Source organism: Elephantulus edwardii, unplaced genomic scaffold (genome assembly GCF_000299155.1).
Source record: "Elephantulus edwardii isolate Elephantulus edwardi_28Jun2011 unplaced genomic scaffold, EleEdw1.0 scaffold00077, whole genome shotgun sequence".
Taxonomy (NCBI): domain Eukaryota; kingdom Metazoa; phylum Chordata; class Mammalia; order Macroscelidea; family Macroscelididae; genus Elephantulus; species Elephantulus edwardii.
Window position 1 is genome coordinate 6,539,775 of NW_006399827.1, and position 14,535 is coordinate 6,554,309.

Genomic DNA, 14,535 nt, shown 5'->3' on the forward strand with positions numbered 1-14,535 from the left:
GGGGACTTGAAAAATGACATATTAATAGGCATAGATCAATAGTAATTCGTTATTAACATAAAGTGTGTATGATGTTGGGAAGGGTGGAGGGTCAGTGAAGGAGAGCAAGATCCTCAGCCAGGTGGATTGACACGGTGACTGCTGCAATGGACTCTCGTGGGTCAGGAAGTGTGAGGATGGCGCAGGACAGGACGAGGTTCAGATCTTTTGTTCACAGGGTCGCTATGAGTCATACTCAACTAACAGCAACATCACCTAACAACAACAACAACAACACAGTGTAAATGAATGTGGAAAACACAATGTGCATGAATGAAACATAACGTATACAAATTACTGTAGGCAAACCAACAACAAAAAAGGGAATAAAGGACTGAGAAAGTCGTAGAAGTAGAAGCAAGAGCTGATAAAACCAGATCATTACTACTCGAAGTGGGTTGCGTGAAGCAAATGTCAGCATCACCTGGGCCTTGGAGAAATGCAGTATCACATTTGCCCCCTATTAGAATCCATAAGTTGAGAAGTATCTCTATGATTTGTGTTTACTTTAAAATATCAGACACTCTAACTCAGATTTTTGGATTGTTAGAGTCATCTCTCTCTTTCTCTTTCTCTCTCTCTCTCACCTTGTATTTTTGAGTGAAAGATTACAACGTAAACTGCTTTCCTTTCAATCATTCATGCTGATTTTTGTCTTGTGACATTAGTTCCTACATTGTAACAGCACTCTTCTCACCTCCTGTCTGTGACTTGTCTTTAAATTTGTCCTATTGTATCCCTTCCTGACTTCTGCCTTGGGCAGATATTGTAGTTTTGATCTTGCACATTCGATTGTTCTAAAGGCTGAGTACCTCCCTAGTGTGGCGTTCACCTTATGATTCCATCTGTTGTAGAACTGGGAAAGCTGAGCAAAAGTGGAGAATTCAGTTCCCGACTCAAACTGAGGCCACGAGTTTGTTAATTCCACCTGCCTTCTGCCACTCTGTCCAGGATCCAGCTGCTGTGATTCCTACTGGAATAGTCCATAGTTGTAGTTGGACACCATCCATTTCTTCTGGTGTAAGGAGGTAAGGTTCAATTTATGTGGTTCGTCAGTGTTTTGGACTAATATTCTGTGCATGTCTTTGATCTTTTTTACTTTATGCTTTATCCCAGGCAGGGAGAGACCAGTTATATACCTTAGGTGATGTAACGTCTCACAAACTTTTAAGACCTTAGTCACTACTCAACTAACTAGAATGTAGAATATTGGCTTTGGGCACTATATCACACTAATTGACACTGACGTTCCCCCACGTCCATGGTCCTGAAGCCTTAGGACTACCAGTTCATTCCCTCAGGGGGACGCAATCATGTCTTATATGATATCCTTGCTTTCCAGAGCACCCAGAATTTACATTAGTGAGCTAACTCTGGTGGCCTAGTGGGGAGAGCCTACACTGCAATCCCGAAAGCATGTGGTTCAAATTTGCCAGCTGCTCCGTGGGAGAAGGTTGGGTAACCTCTTCCTGTTGATATTAACTGCCTCTGAAAACCCACTGGAGGGTCAGCTATGAGTCAGTTCTGATGGGATGGAACTCAACAGCATGATATTGAAGTCATAGCGACCCTGTACAATAGAGCAGAATGGCTCCAGAGACTTTCCTAGTCTGTACTGTACTGACTTTTGCAGTAGCACTTTGCCAGTTCTTTTCTTATTTAGAGTGGCTGGTGGGTTCAAACTACTGACCTTTTGGTGAGCAGTCTGGAGTTTAGCTGGAATTGCCTTTAAAAGAATACGGATAAGCCATAGACTGACGAGCAGAGAAAACCACAAACTGTTGAAGTGGCTAAGAAGTAGAGAAGGCTGAATTGGAAATCAAAGATCAAGATACTACCTTGCAAATGCCCACGTTACCTAAGAAGAGTCGCCACATTTCAGCAGCTTTAAAACATTTAGGAAATGTTGAAATTGAGATGGCTATTACTTTTTTAACAATTTTTTCTTACTTTTATTTTCTTTTTATTATTTTTGGTGTGTACTGTCAAGTTGAATCTGACTGGTATAGGAGGAGATTGTCCCTCCTTCTCCAGCAGAACATCTGATGGATTTGAACCGCATACCTCTGGGATTGCAGTGCAGCTTCTTGCCACTAGGCCACCAGAGCTCCCTATAGATGGCTATGTTTTTAAAATCAGGCAGCCATCTTGGTAATATTTATATTTGTAAATAAAGTTACATCCTCTTATCTGCTCAACCTACTCAACAAGATAACAAATTGTAACCCACACTAAGCCAATCAGGAATGTGTCTGTTATTCCTCCTATTAATAATGGCATTGGTGCTAAAATCCAATAATGCACTTGAGTGTAAAGGTAGATCACTTACAGAAGCAGAGCTGTGCTTATTAAAAGACAGGAGATTGAAATGGAAGAGCTCTCTAAAAATTGGTTTTTGGTCAACCATACAAGAGGTGGAAAATGACTACAATTGGGATTGGTCTTATGTTTAACTGATTAGATTCCTTGAATTCTAAGATCGAACTAAATCCATAATTTCTTGAATTTTGAGATCATACTAAATCCATAATGCATTACACATTACATCTTAATCCAACAGAAGCAGAAATTTATATTTGTTCTAAACCATATAACTTTAGATTTCATTTCTTCTGATATCAAAAGTTGGACTTGGAAATTCAGAAAAGTCTAAAAAGTGTTGGCTAAAGCAGTCTGAGTTCTCCTTAGAAGCAAAGATGACAAAATGTCTTCTTTCATACTTTGGACATGTCCTTGGAAAAGAACATCATGCTTGAAAAGATGGTAGGTCAGTGGAAAAGAGAAAGACTCCAATAAGAGGAAATGACACAGTGACTTCAGCAATGGCTTCTAGTGTGTCAGAGATGATGATGAGGATGGCACAGGTCAGGACAAGGCTCAGGGTGGTTGTTCGTAGGGTCATTATGAGCCGTACTCGATGGCACTTAACAACATAAACAACAGCGAAGCTAAGTCACAGAGCAAATGTGCACAGAGACACAATATTTTAGAGCTTGATATTCACTAGTTACATAATTGTTCACTCAGTGGAGTGAACTCAGTCACTTCCGTGAAGTTGATTCCCACTCATAGTGACATATCATCTCTTTCCCGGGCTGTAAATATTTGTGCGAGGAGACTCTGCTTCTTTTTCCTGGGCCTGGCGAATTTGAACCATTCATCTTACAGCAGCCTGAAACATGTGCAAAGTCAAGAACACTCCACTTTGCCCATTCCTATCTGCATAAGCATGGCGATGGTGCAGGGTAATACGGCAGGGTTCTCCTCTGTTCGTTGGGTCACTATGAGTGACTGAAATGGATATATTTTTTAAATATATCTAATCTATCATCTAATAATCACATCTATAAAACTCTATCAAGTGTTTTATAGTTAACTATTATATGTCTCACTTAGTTCTTGTTATTGTTATATGCCATCAAGTTGCTTGTGACTCATAGCGACTGTATGTACAAGAGCCTTGAAACCTGTTCTCTCCTATACCAACCTTATTGTCTCTGACACACCTAACTTTATTACCCCAGTCACTGAATCAATCCATCTCATGGAGCACCTTCCTCTCTTGTGCTGTCCCTCCATACTCTCAAGAATGATGTCGCTCTCCAAGGACTGGCTCTTCCTTGCAACATGCCAAAAGTATGTCAGACGAAGCTTCAGAATCCTGCCTCCAAGGAGCAACCTGGTCTTACCTTCTCTAGGATGATCATGTTTGCTCTCCTGGAAGTTCATGGTATAGTCAGTGTTCTTCTCCAGCACCACACCTCAAAGGCATAGATTCTCTTTCTATCATGCCTCGTCATTGTCTAGCTTTCTAACACACAGCAAGTAATTGTGAAGACTATGACCTGGATCAGGTACACTTTAATCTCCAGACTGACATCATTGATTTCAGTACTCTGGAGAGAAATCTAACAGTAGACTTTCCCAATGCAATTCATATTTTGATTTCCTGGCCATTGGTACTGTTAATTGTGGAGCCAAGCAAAATAACGCTGTTAATAATCTCAATCTCTTCATCATCTGTCATAATGCTGTCAATAGGTCCAGTTGTGAGAATCTTTCTTTTTTTGATGTTCAGATTCAATCTATATTGAAGGCTGCTGTCCTTGACGTTCTGCAACAAGTGCTTCAGGTCCTCCTCAGTTTCAGCAAGCAGGATTGTGTCACCTGCACAACGCAGGTTATTGATGAGTATTCCTCCAATCCTGATGCCACACTCTTCCTCATAAAGCCCAACCTCTGGATGATCTGTTCTGCGTATAGATTGAAAACGTATGGAGATAGGACACATCCTTAGCATACAGTAATCTAATAGCATAGGAATTCTTTATTATCATGCTTTTGCCACAGTTCAAAAATAGATAACCCAACCCACTGTTAATGAGTTTAGTCCAACAAATGGAGACCCTGTACCATGTTTCCAAGTCTGTAAATCATCACAGGAAGAGGATGCCCTTCTTTCTCCCTTGGACTTACTGGTGAATTTGAACAATCAAACTTTCAGTTAGCATCTCAGAGAAAGTCAGAAAAGACATGATGCTGTACAAAGTTATATTAGCAGTTTTGAGTAGACCCAAACCTTGGACCAAATTCTCTGGTTCCAAACTCCAGCTACATTTCACTCCATGAACGCTATCTCTATCATATCTTCATTAATCACATTTCTTGAGAATTTGAAACAATTTTTTTTCCCTTATTTATCATTGCCCAAAAAATGTGAGTGAAAGTGTGTCTGGGGTTCTGAAAATTGGTTCGTACATTCTACCACTGGGAAAAGAATTTTTCAGCCTCATTCTGCCAATTCCCTTTAGAAGAAGAAAAGCAATCTCTTCACATCATAATCCCGATTCTATTCAAACAATTTCAATTCCCAAATTGTATTTTGTTGTGGGTTATTGACAAAGCCCCAGTGTCTTCTCAAATCAAATTGATTCCAAAACAAGCAGAGGAGATTTTGTTTACCATGATGAGAGCTTTGTGAAAAGGAGTCGGCACTGGCCCCTGTTTAGACTCCAAGCAGTCAGTCTGCCAGTCATGATTTGAGATCCTATTTTAGTTGGCAGCTATAAATATAGAAAAGTTGGATTTTCTTGTTGTTATGGTTGTTTGTTTGTTTGGTCTGGGTTGTGTTGAGCACTGATTAGCATAGAAAACTCAGTTTGTAAAGTGAATGCCAACATTTAAGCAACAATTCTAGAGGCGCAATTAAAACTTAATGTTGGGAGATTTTTGCATTGTAGAGAACATCAGCCCAACATGTGAACAGAATTCTACTTGCTGACCTGATTGTCCTGAGAAAAGTCTACACTTCCTTCAGAGAACACCAAGCCTTTCCTTTATGCCACAGGGCAAAACGGAGGCAAAGGGCAAGAAACATGGATATATTTTAATTTTTAATTCAGAAAAAAGTTATTTAACTTTCTCTGATTTTTTTAAAGGACATATTCCCCTAATTATTCAATTCTTATTCACTTAGAGAGCACCTGTGAAGTTTTCCTTACCTCTAATCAAGCACTTAGGACAGCAAGGATCTTAATTGACCTCAGTCAATCAAGTAGGCTTGTAATCTTGACTTGAGTCATTTTCTTTTCCCTAATCTCTGTGCTTAATCATACAGGCATACCTGGTTTTATTGTGTTCAACTGCTATGTCTCCGCAAATACTGTTTTTTTACAAATGGAAGTTGGTGTCAAGCAAATCTAACAGGGTCATTTTCCCCCCAACAGCTTCTGTTTACTCTTTTCTCTGTGTCACATTTTGAGAATTTTCCCAAGATTTCCAATTTTTTTTTCTCCCAGAAAACTGACATCATAGACTCATTTGCTCATCACTCACTCATTGTGTCTAATCAATTCTCCATCACAGTGATTCTCCTCTGGACTTCAGAGGCTGGGAATCTTAAGGGGAGGAGACTAACCATCCTTCTCCCATGCAGCCTCTGGTGGATTCAGACTTCTGGAGACACGTGACCTTTCGGTTAGCTGTGCAACACACTGAAGGCTACATTGACCAAGTTCCTTGCATTTAACACAGTACAGTGGAAACACAGCTTATATATGCACTTGGACACCAATTAATCTGTGTGACTCACTTTACTGACACATCCACTTGCCTGCGGTGATCTGGAACCAAAACCACAATATTTTTGAGATTTGCCAGTATTTAACTCTCTAGCCCTTTGAAAATGTTCTTAAGTTATTTTGGAAAAACATATATAAAATCAATCAAGCAATCATGTTTTTCTTTGGTAAAAGCCTTTCTGCCACAGGTTGCTTGACTTCCTTCTCCTGCCTAGTTGTGTTTTGAGTGGCTTTCAACTGTAGGAGCTCATCTTCTAGCACTCTAACAATGTGTTTTTGCGTTGTTGATTGCTTTCGAGTTGAGCACACCTCATAGAGACCCTATGAACAAAAGGTCTGAAGCCCCTCTACAACTATTGACATTTACCAAAGTTCATAGAGTATCTGGAGGCATGTTAGTTAGGAAGTGGATACCACTTCTGCTTCCAAATATCCTACTGTTATTCTTAAGGTTTCCAGTGGATTACTATTTAGAAATGGGTCTCCAGTCTTGTTTCTGAATCTATCTTAGTCTGGAAGATCCACTGAATCATGTCTACCATGGTTGATCCTGGAGTATTTGAAATGACAATGGCATAGCCTCTAATATCACAGTACCTTGCAAGCCATAAGGTATGATGTAATTGGTCAGAATTAATAAAATTCAAGGTGTTTTCAACTCCCCAAAAGGATTGGGTGATTTACTAATATTTGACATTCTTCTGCTTGGGAACTCTGCAAATAAAGTACACAGAAGACCAAAGCAGGGATTGATCTGTGTTGTCGTCCTGGTTTTGCCACACTCTTAGTTTAAACTGAGCTATCACAAAGGCAGAAACAGGAGTTTTAATGTTATCAAGAAAGAAAAGCTGCATGTGTTGTCTATCCTTTGTTCCTAATATCCCTGATCTGAATGTTTTCTTAAACTAGGAGATTGAGAATTGTGATACCAGAGAGAAGGCAAAAGATGGCCATAAGGCACAAAGCAATTTCAGAGGTGGCAAAACCAAGAGATCCTTTGCAAGACAGAGCTATGGGTTTCCAGTTCATGGAGCAAGAAAGCTGAGAGCCTTTGTGGGAGGAAGTTTCCCAGCAGAGTGAGTACCTTCTGGTATTTTTTTAGGGAGCTAAGTTTGGCAACCCATAGAACTAGAAGATAATACCTTCAGAACTAGGCTTATTCTGGAAGTGGAGGGCATAGCTAAAGAAGATTTAAAAACAAAACACAAAAAAACCCCACAACACCAAAAATACCCGCTTGCCCAAAGCAGGGCAGAGGTCAATGCTAGGAGGCCAAGGGTCTGAGGGAGGCCTGCATTGGGGCGTGGCTGAAAAGATGCTGATCTGATTGAAGAACTGTGTTCTAAGCTTTCCTAGTCTTGAATTGTAACATTTTTTATCCTTTTTTTAAATTTAATTTTTTTCTTTTATACTGGTTGAACTGTAACGTTTTGCTACCCTAATAAACTCACCTTCATCCTCATCCTCATAATGTCTTAATTCTCTGTGGCCATTGCAAGCAATTTTTGAGCCCAGCGGAAAAGCAGAGAGTTCAGTGGGAGGGACAGTTGGTGTCAGAATTGTTTAAAATTTTTCTTTTTCTTTCTTATGAAGACATTTCTGATCTCATAGAATCAGAAAGACATTTCTGATCTCATAGAATCAACCTAGGACTGTTGCTAATGACGGGATTCTTTTTTCCCCTTCTGAAATTAGAGAAGTTTAAATGTCATCACCCCAATATCTAATATTTCCTTAAGTATTTCCTCAAAAAGGTCTTTTGTTTGTTTGGTTGGGGTTTTTTTTGTTTGTTTTTTTTTTAATTTTAATATTTTTTTAAAATAATTGTAATGAACATTTACAGAGATTTTGGATTTCCATTCATTCATTGCTGCACTTCTCTCCCTGCCCAGCCACACTCCACCCCCACCCCCAACCCCAGTTTGCTCCTCTCTTTGAAAAGTAAAAGAAACACTCCCTCCCTGGTACACAATTCCCTCACACCCCTCCCACCGCCCCAAGTACATTCCACTACGCAACCTTAATTGTGGACTCTTGAGATAACCATAATACCCTATCATACATCGGTTTTAAATTCTTCTCTCCCTCATCTGTTTCAGTGCAGTATACACAATCTTAAACCTTACTTAATATAGACTCCCTTTTAGAATGAGCATTCCTTTAAATTTGTTATACTTTTCCATGTAGCTCTATTTACATGACTTAAAATGACCCAATTTGCTTATTTATTTACTTCTTGACTGTCTTATCCAGCAGTTTTAAGTTCAGTTAAAACAGAATCTGTGTTTCTCCATTACATTCTAATATCTGATTTTCATATACTTGTCAATAGTATTTATGGAAGTAATTAATTCTATAGGTTAGATTTTATTAAGGAATAATCTGATTAATTCCTTAGCTCTTGAAAATAGTTTGCTGAAAATGTGTATTTCAGCTATGTAAAAACTTGACGTTAGAAATAATGCCAGAGTTGAAAGCAGAGCCCAAAACTAATAGCTCTGTTCTTGTCATTTAAACTCTTAGCAAAGTAATTCCCAATTGTAAAATGGTGCTAATAACACCTGCCATCACTCACCTAGAGAATTATCAAATGTGAAAAGAAACTATCACTTATTAAGCACCTGTTAGATAGCAGGGATTGTACTTTCATGGACATGCATCATATACATCTCTCTTCTGAATTATTACCTTGACTTTCTGGCTCATTTCACTTACTTCATCCCTGGCAATTCATTTCCCATTGCCCTGCAAGAATTCTAAAAATGTGAGTCTGATCCTCTCCTTCTCCTAATGATGGAAACACCATCGTGTTGCTGTCTGTGGCTTTCCATGGACTAGATGATAAGGTTCAAATACTTCAACTTGCAGAATGACCATTTAAGTTATGAACCTTTACTCTTCCTTCTCCTTGATGTCCCTCAGTCCTACTTCCTCTCTCATCCCAAACATGACACCATCTGACATTCACAAAATAACACTTATCTTCTGGTCCTTAACTAAAACAGAATGTTCTCAACATTTGACTCTGTATTTGCTTTGTCCTCTCCCTGAAAGTCCTGTCAAACTCCCACTTACCTTGTAAAACTCTACAGTTATATAATCACCTACTAAGCCTTTCATGACACCCGCAAACCTCAAGAAGATTTGACAACACTGTATTACTAGTTCTCTATCTTTTCATACAATTATTGCCCTTAACACATTATTGTTATACTAAAAAATATTTAGTTGCTGTATATATAAGTTCCTTGAGGGCTATACCCAATTCTTAATTATCTTTTTATCTGCAGATACTAAACACATTGTAAATACTCAATAAAATTTTATTAACTGAATGAATGGGTTCTCTTACATAATCTTATAACTTAGACTTTATGCAATAATTTTTATTATCAGTATTTCACCAGAAGAACATTATGTAAATATAAGTTAATAATATTTCCTACATTTATCATTTGGCATAGCAGTAAATGTAGGCAATATTGGACAATGTAGACCGTAATATAGCCCTCTTTTTGAACACATCTTTCTTCTGAATTATTATTATGACTTTCCATGTACATGAGTATGCAATATCATGATCTATGGAGAAAAGTTTGAAATTGTCAACAATTTTATTTTACTTGGATCCACAATCAAACCTCATGAAATTAGCTGTCAAGAAATAAAAAACATGCTGTATTAAGCAAATCTGCTGTTCATGAACTAAACACACACACTGTAAATAAATCCTTGTGTGCAAACCTATAAAAAAAGTTAAAAATTGTTCTATCTATGTTTCTCAAATATGATAGGGATATTGTTGTTGTTAGGTGCCTTTGAGTACAATTCATAGCCACGCTGTGAATAACAGATTTAAACCCTGTGCTATCCTGTTCCATCCTCCACGTCTCGAACACACTTGAGCCCACTGCTTCAATCACTGTGCCAATTCACCTGGTTGAGGGCCTTCCCCTCTTTCTCTGTTCTTCAACCTTCCCAAGCATGATGTCCTTTTCCAAGGAACAACCTCTCCTAGCAACATGTCCAGAGTATGTAAGATGAAGCTTGAACCTCCTCAAGTCAAGGAATACTCTGGCTGCACCCCACTTCTTACTACACATACTCATTATAATTTGGCATAGCAATAAATGTAGACCATATATACAGCCCTCTTTTGAATACATCTTTCTTCTGAATTATTGTTATGCCTTTCCTTGTAAACCAGTGGACAGTATCATGATAGATGGAGAAAAAAGGTACCATAAGTGTGCATGAGTGTTCACATGTAAGTACACACATATTTATACTTACAAGTGTATCTTAGCTGTTAGGAGTTTTTGAGGTAACTATGACTGGTAGGACCCATATAAGCCTGTGGACAACAAATTTACACTTTATCCTACTCTGTGCCATTCTCACATCCTTGCCATATTTGAGACCATTGTTAGAGTCACTGTGAATTCATTTCTTTGAGGATCTTCCTTTATATTCAGTTGGAAGATTGGCTAAATATATAAATTCAGGAGTGAGAATTGGACTTTAGGAAAGTTATATAGAGCATTGTTGTATATATAACAATAATGATATATTCATACAGGGGAATTTCTCTCTCATTGCTGCAAAATTGAAACAGACTTCTAGCTGCCCTTCCAGCAGTTTCCCAAGGTTGTAAATTGCATGGGGGGAGGGGGAGCAGATAGAGAACAGCCAGAGAGGTATGGTCTTTGACATAGCAGTACATTTCTCTACTAAGTTTAAAGGCTGATATTTTGTTTGAAAGGAGATCTGATACAGAGATAAAATGGTTGAGGGAAGAAAAAAAATTATACTGAGAACAAGCAGATGATAGAGGGGTGAAAGGTAATCTGGAACTATTGCCTCAATGCTTCCATGAGGCAGCAGATGCATTGCCGCTGGGTAAGGGATGGGCCAAGAATAAGCCCAAACACATGGCTGTACAATGTGGACAAAGGGTACTTGGCACGTTATATTCTAGCATGAAAGATAAAGCAGATTGCAGTAATGATAATCATTATAGGTTTTGTAACTAACACATCTACTTAGTGTGGTGTCCTAAGAATTTTGTCAGATGCTTTATATAAATTATCTCTTTTAGAATTTATAACAGCTCTGAGATCTGAATTCTTTTCCCCCTGTTTTCAGATGAGAAAACTTCAGAGATCATAAATAAAATCTACAAATAATATACATCTAACTAAGTGGGAGAGATGGGATACATTTAAAATAGAAGAACTACAGTGTAAGAGTTCCCATTGAAAAACAGGATGAAGTCATCACTACCAAGTCATAAAGTAAGTAAGCACCACATATAAGCAGAGATAGAATGATTTTAATTAGAATTTTCAGGGACATTGATTTAGCAGGATGCCATTGAATTTGGCTGATACCAAGTAGCATCAATTTTTTCCACCTTATGAATTACATGCCATCAAATCAAGGACAGCTCACAGCAACCCTATGAACAACAGACCTGAATCTTGTTCTATCCTGTGTCATTCTTATAATCTCTAATACACTTGAGCCCACTGCTGCAGTCACCATGTCAGCCCATTTCATTGGGGGCCTTCCTCTCTTTCATTGACCCCACTTTCCAAGTGTGATGTCCCATTTTGAAGAAATAGCCTCTCCTAGCAAAGCACCCAAAGAATGAAAGATAAAGTTTTACCATCTTCCCACTCGGAGCTCGGGTCAATAGAACTTAGAATTAATTTTGACACTTCACTATATATTACATCTGCTCTATCAGCGAAATATATTGTAATTTTTATTTCTAAAATATAACCACCAACTTCTGATTCCTAGGAAGAGAAAGAATCTTGTATAAGATCAAGCTTCTCACCAACAACCATTGAGAATTTAGAGTTTAAGAGTGCCATGAGTCTGGTGGTGTCGTGGTAAGAAAGTGCACTATAATACTAAAGCACACAGCTCAAATCTATCAGCTGCTCCAGGGTAGAAGCATGGACAACCTCCTTCTGTGCAATTAAGTGCCTCTGAAAACTCTTGGGAAGGTCAGCTATGGTCAGTTATACTCAATGGCATACAATAAGAACACGAGTGCTTAAGCCCTCAAGCACTAAATAAAAGTATGGCAGTTAGAATCTATTCAGAGGTAACTTGGAGACAAGGTCTGGAGATCTACCACCCTCACAATCTCCTCCTCCCCAAAGAATCAGTCATTGAAAACCATATGGAGCACAGTTCTACTCCGAAATTCATGTGGAAATTAGAAGTCATGGTCAATATGACAACAGGGAGAAACATTAAAAGTGCGATTGAGGGTGAAGGAAAAATAAGAAGTCAGATAATACTTAAAAGCAGAACATGTATAGAACATTTTTAATGTCCTCATGGGGAAAAGCTAGAACTGTTCACTAGGATGCATGTTCACTGCATCTTCAAGATCACAGTTTGGTCCTGTTTTTCCTTACCGACCCCATTGAATCTTTACCCATGAGCACCCTCAGAGCATTTGCACCAGTCCCCTTTGCCTGAAATGCTCCTCCTTTAGAGATCTTTATGTCTTCCTCCCTTGCTTCTTTCAGATCTTCTGTTACGTGAGCTCCTCTCACCATATATAACACAGCGTACACAATCTAACCCATCTCATTCCTCACCACCTGAACATGATCTATTTTTGATCATAGATAGCACCTATCACCATCTGGCTTACTTGATTATTTTTATTTGTTTATATTCTGTAGTATGTGCTGGGAAGTGATCCAACATGCAATTTAGAGAGTGTGGATGGTTAGCCATAAAAAAACATGTTGGGACTAGAATAATGAAAACTTTGAAAACTGGATACAAGCATTGGTAGCCTTCCGGACCATAGGCATATAAACAAGATAAAGGTGTCTCAGAGAAGCCTTGGCTCCTGCATAGAATTGCCAGTCCTCTGACAATGGAGAACTATGGTTTTACTCCCACTGCCATATGCTGAACTTAAATTACCCATTCTTTCCTCTTGAATTTCCTGTGTCTGCCACCATAGGAAAGAAGGAAATGCAGGATATCAAGTTTGTATTAATAAGGCTCAATTTATCAAATCAAATTGTAATATTTTGGTTTCTAGAACCCCTTCCAAGGACGTCAACTCTTTATAGTTGCATCAAATCTTCCATCCCTGGCTCCACTTAGTTCTACTCTTTTTTTTTACCTTCTTTATTCCACAACATGATGGTTTCAGCCCTTCTGGCAGCTGAACCAACCTGAATTATGCTAGATTTAACCAAAAATGACCACAGAAAAAAAAGTCACGGAAATCTCCTCCAATCAAGATTTATAGCCTTAAAATCCCAGCAGAAAGTGGATTTGTTATGAATTGGAATCCAGCACTGGGTTTGGTGTTTTGGTTTCCAGATAATAACAGTTTGTAACATTTGGAGACAAAGTATGGAATTTTTCATATTCTTCAGACAGTCTAGGTGGTTTTATATGAATATCTATAAATCAAGTAAACGAATGAGGAGCGATTGACTATTTAACAAAGACAGGTAGAGTCCAGCACTAGGCCCAAGTTATCAGTGATGAGTGATGGGAAGAGTAGTAAAGAGTAAAATTTATCAATTTGGTTTTCCATATGTTGATTTTTGAAAGCACCGCAAAACCTTCATACAATAAATCTAGACTCATTAAAGAGATGGGCATAAATTTTCATCTGGGAACACAGATACAGGAATCATCTGCATTTATGTAACATATAAAGCTGAGAAAGTGAGGCGAGCAAGAAGAAAAAGTGAGAGGAAAGAAATCATTTTAGCAAAATGTTCGAACCAATTTAAGCAGGATTACGAGAAAGCAAGGGAAGAAGTGAGAGTAGAGACAGGAATGTCTTTGTAACAGCAAACAAAACAGATGGGGCTAGACATTAGAGTGGAATATTTAAACGAATTTGCCTAAGACATGAACAGAATCACAATGGCATGATATTAAAACCAGCCACTACAAAAGAACTAAGAGATCTGTGGGAATCTATAACTACTTCCTTTAAATGCGTATTAAACACCTCTAAGTAGAAATAAAAATGGCAAATGGTATGAGCTTCTCCAAGCTTCTTGAACCAATGTGCTTAAGACTGATCTGGTAAATGAAGAACTGGAATAATCATAATCTGCACATTCAGTCAAAGTTCTAGAGGAAGAAGTTGCCCTGAGCTGAGCCTAACTGAGAGATTCCACCACTAGTACGAGTCCTTAAGACAGCCTCCAAAGTCAATGAAAAACCTCACTGAAAAATTAGAAAGAGGAAGTTATAAGCTGTTGTTGTTGTTGTTGTTATGTGCCGTCGAGTAGTTTCCGACTCATAGCGACCCTATACACAACAGCCCTAAACCCTGCTCTATCCTGCGCCAACCGCACCACCTCTGACACACCCATCCCAATTACCCCAGTCACCGAATCAATCCATCTCA